The 5,000-nt window shown below is 45.5% G+C and overlaps 1 pseudogene; it reads right to left on the bottom strand.

Moving 5' to 3' along the window:
• The window catches only part of LOC142290889 (interferon-induced GTP-binding protein Mx2-like), a 107,139-nt pseudogene that overhangs the window by 2,048 nt on the left and 100,091 nt on the right, over window positions 1–5,000 (bottom strand).

Below are 5,000 nucleotides of genomic sequence, written 5' to 3' on the forward strand. Positions count from 1 at the left end.
CTGGGGGGAGGCTGGAGGGAGGCAGAGGCAGAGACTGGGGGAGGCTGGAGGGAGGCAGAGGCTGAGACTGGGGGGAGGCTGGAGAGAGGCAGAGGCTGAGACTGGGGGGAGGCTGGGAGGGAGGCAGAGACTGGGGGGAGGCTGGAGGGAGGCAGAGACTGGGGGGAGGCTGGAGGGAGGCAGAGGCAGAGACTGGGGGGGAGGCTGGAGGGAGGCAGAGACTGGGGGGAGGCTGGAGGGAGGCAGAGTCAGAGACTGGGGGGAGGCTGGAGGGAGACTGAGGCTGAGACTGGGGGGAGGCTGGAGGGAGGCAGAGGCTGAGACTGGAGGGAGGCTGAGGCAGAGACTGGGGGGAGGCTGGAGGGAGGCAGAGGCAGAGACTGGGGGGAGGCTGGAGGGAGGCAGAGGCAGAGACTGGGGGGAGGCTGGAGGGAGGCTGAGGCTGAGACTGGAGGGAGGCTGAGGCTGAGACTTGAGGGAGGCTGAGGCTGAGACTGGAGGGAGGCTGGAGGGAGGCTGAGGCGGAGACTGGGGCAGGCTGAGGCTGGGGGGAGGCAAAGGCTGAGACTGGGGAAGAGAGGCTGATGCTGAGGGAAGATAGAGGCTGATGCTGGGGGAGAGAGGCTGATGCTGGGGGAGTGGGAGAGAGGGGCTAATGCTAGAGACAGAGGACAAGGGATGAGGGATAGTGCAATGACAAAATCGATTGGGTGGGGGGAGTGTAAGGACTCAGAATAAGAGGGGCAGCATTGGGAGCTCATTGTGAAGAAGGGGCAGCATGTGTGGGATCAGTATGGAGTGGAGCAATGTAGGGGAGTCAATATCAAGAGTGGGGTAGTGTGTGTGTGGGGGGTCTCAGCATAAGCGTTAGTGTGGTGGTCTTAGCATGAGTGGGGCAACATGAAGGTCTCATTATGGAAAAGAGGAAGGCAGCATTAGGAGCTCATGGAGAGGGACAGCATGCATGGGACATTGTGAGAAGGGGGCAGCATGCATGGGACACTGAGGAGGGGGCAGCATGCATGAGACATTGTGAGGAGGGGGCAGCATGCATGGGACATTGTGAGAAGGGGGCAGCATGCATGGGACACTGAGGAGGGGGCAGCATGCATGAGACATTGTGAGGAGGGAGCAGCATGCATGGGACATTGTGAGGAGGGAGCATCAAGCATGAGACATTGTGCGGAGGGAGCAGCATGCATGGGACATTGTGAGGAGGGAGCAGCATGCATGGGACATTGTGAGGCGGGAGCAGCATACATGAAACATTGTGAGGAGGGGGCAGCATGCATGAGACATTGTGAGGAGGGAGCAGCATTCATGGGACATTGTGAGGAGGGAGCAGCATACATGAGACATTGTGAGGAGGGGGCAGCATGCATGAGACATTGTGAGGAGGGAGCAGCATGCATGGGACATTGTGAGGAGGGGGCAGCATGCATGGGACATTGTGAGGAGGGGGCAGCATGCAAGGGACATTGTGAGGAGGGGGCAGCATTCATGGGACATTGTGAGGAGGGGGCAGCATGCATGGGACATTGTGAGGAGGGGGCAGCAAGCATGGGACATTGTGAGGAGGGAGCAGCATGCATGGGACATTGTGAGGAGGGGGCAGCATGCATGGGACATTGTGAGGAGGGGGCAGCATGCATGGGACATTGTGAGGAGGGGGCAGCATGCATGGGACATTGTCCTCACATCATGCTGCTCCCTCCTCACAATGTACAGATCATATTTCATAATCGAGGAAGGTGTGGTGGATATACAGTAGTTTATAAGGGAGGGCAGTGTGGTGTTTATTAGGGGCAGTGTCACAGTCACAGTATATAAGTGGGGACGGTGTGGTGGGAATATTTTATACTCATGCTATGTTTTGATGTGCCTGTGGTGATTCCCATTGGGGGGGGGTTCGTTTCTTATTGATACTTTTTAAAGTGTGCTACAGAGTAGATCTGCCTTAAACAGATGTCGTGTGCGAAAACTCAGTTTTACGTTGTCACTAAGGGGCGCGACCACTTAAAGTGCCTAGGGCAGCACGAAGGCAAAATACAGCCCTGATTATAGTAGTTATATTCTTGTACATAGGGGCAGTATTATAGTAGTTATATTCTTGTATATAGGGGGCAGTATTATAGTAGCTACATTCTTGTACATAGGAGCAGTATTATAGTAGTTATATTCTTGTACATAGGGGGCAGTATTATAGTAGCTATATTCTTGTACATAGGGGCAGTATTATAGTTGCTATATTCTTGTACATAGGGGGCAGTATTATAGTAGTTATATTCTTGTACATAGGGGCTGTATTATAGTAGTTATATTCTTGTACATAGGGGCTGTATTATAGTAGTTATATTCTTGTACATAGGGGGTAGTATTATAGTAGTTATATTCTTGTACATTGGGGTAGTATTATAGTAGTTATATTCTTGTACATAGGGGCAGTATTATAGTAGTTATATTCTTGTATATAGGGGGCAGTATTATAGTAGCTACATTCTTGTACATAGGAGCAATATCAGTAGTTTTAGATCACGAGTCATTTGCGTTTACAATACTTTCCCATCAGTATTAAAAAATGAATCACTCGGGGAGGGGGTGGTGGGGGGGTAGCGGCAGGAATACATTTGTGGGAAAAATTTGTGACTTAAGATATTTGTGGCAGATTTTTAATTTTATTGTATGCAAAATTTTAATGACACAATACAGTAGAAATAGGTGCAATATAAAACAACAATTAGACAGTCCAAAAACAGGGGGGAAAAAAATAGAAAAAAAAAAAAAGGGTCCAAATGCAATAAGGAATTCGGCATATGTCCTACGCAGGAGCGGGTATATCAGTTGTTTTTCTGTAGCTGGGGGCGGTATTATTTTAGTATGCACTAGCAGTATAGGGATGTTATTATTTTGGCATTTCATTATTTCATACAGATAGGGGGCAGCAGTGAGGACCAGGAACATGGATCTTTTCTATAAACACAAAAGCATATATTTTTTTTTTAACCATTTATCCATATACAGGACTAACCTTAAAATATGCCTGGATGTGTTGGGACATCTCCGCGACAGACAGTTCTATCTGTGTCGGTGGTACAAATGCTACATGCGGCTTATTTGCTTCTTTAGCCGCCTCGTCCCGGACGTCCTTCAGAGATACTCCATAAAGCGTGTCCTGGCAGTAGATGATCTGTTCCATCCTAAATTGGGTCCGGATTGCTTTTTCCGCCTCCTTATGTTGCTCAATGCAAATATTTTCTAACTTACCCTTGAAAAATATGAGAAAGGCCATTAAAGGGGTTGTTCTGTCTGAGACATATATATTGTAAATAGATCGTAAACGTCATATACATCTCCTATGCATGTAAGGGGCTTGCACCCAATAAGAAATATATGGCATATTCTATCAATATCTCATATACTGCCCAGGATTCCGCCAATTCACAAGGTGGAGTGTAAAAATAAAAAAAAAAAAAAAAAAAAATAATAATTTATAATATATATATATATATATATATATATAAAATCCTGCCTCCATTAAACTGAATGGAGGTGGGAGCTATAGGTTATTAATAGCAACTGTCAGTGGTTGCTATAGGAACAAAATAAGTGGTTAGTGTAAGAAGCTAATATGTGAGGTAATATGATGTCGGTGGTGAGACGGATAGAAAGAGACAGACAGACAGCCCGGGTAAAAGAGAGACAGACACACACATAAAGACTGACACAGGAGATAAAGACAGACAAACACAGATGGAGACAGACAGACAGACAGAGACAGACAGACAGACAGACAGAGACTGGGAGACAGACAGACAGTTACTATCCTGGGCAATGCCCGGATATGGATATATATATATATTATATATCTATCTATCTATCTATCTATCTATCTATCTATCTATCTATCTATCTATCTAATATATATATTATATACACACATATATACATATATACATACATACATACATACATACATATATACACATATATACACACATACACACTGTGTTCCAAATTATTATGCAAAAAATATTTTTTCATATTTTCCTAAATTAACTTTATGAATTGCAGTCATTGTTATTTTCCGGTCATCTACTATTCGAGTATAATTGAAATGTTTTTGATCAAACTTCCTATGAAAACAGTATATTTTTAAAAATAATAAACACTCAAAATGCATGTTCCAAATTATTATGCACAGCAGAGTTTTCAACCTTTTTATTTTTATTTTGAAAAACAAAAAATGGTCAATTGTGAAATTCTAAGCATTATCAGCTTATTACAAAATGAAATCAAACAGTTTTCAAGTCAAAACTTAATTCTAGGTGCTGTTACATTTGCACATAGGACCCCTTGTTCGAAAGAAGCTTCTGAACTCTCTCATCCATTGAATTTGTCAGTTTTTGGATGGTTTGTGCTTCAATTGTTTTGCATGTGGACAGAATACCCTTCTAGAGCTGTTTCTTAGATGTGTACTGCCTCCCACCATCACAGACACTCCTTTTGATGATGCTCCAGAGGTTCTCAATGGGGTTGAGGTCAGGGGAAGATGGTGGCCACACCATAAGTTTGTCCTCTTTTATGCCCATAGCCGCCAGAGATGCAGATGTGTTATTTGCAGCATGAGACGGTGCATTATCATGCATGACAATGATCTTGCTGCGGAATGCACGGTTCTTCCTCCTGAACCATGGCAGGAAGTGCTGTTTTAGAAACTCCACATAGATTATGGAGTTCATCTTTCCCCCTTCAGGGATCCTAAAGGGGCCGACAATCTCTCGTCCCATGATTCCAGCCCAAAACATTACTCCATCTCCTCCGTGTTGGCGCCTTAGCCGTGTTTTCATGGGGTGTCCATCAACCAGCCATCCTCCACTCCATCCATCTGGACCATCGAGCGTTGCATGGCACTCATCGGTGAATAAAACAGTTTGGAAGTCAGTCTTCATGTATGGTTTGGCCACTGGAGCCGTTTCTGCTTGTGTGCAGTGGATAGAGGT

This window comes from Anomaloglossus baeobatrachus, chromosome 2 (genome assembly GCF_048569485.1).
Source record: "Anomaloglossus baeobatrachus isolate aAnoBae1 chromosome 2, aAnoBae1.hap1, whole genome shotgun sequence".
Lineage (NCBI taxonomy): Eukaryota > Metazoa > Chordata > Amphibia > Anura > Aromobatidae > Anomaloglossus > Anomaloglossus baeobatrachus.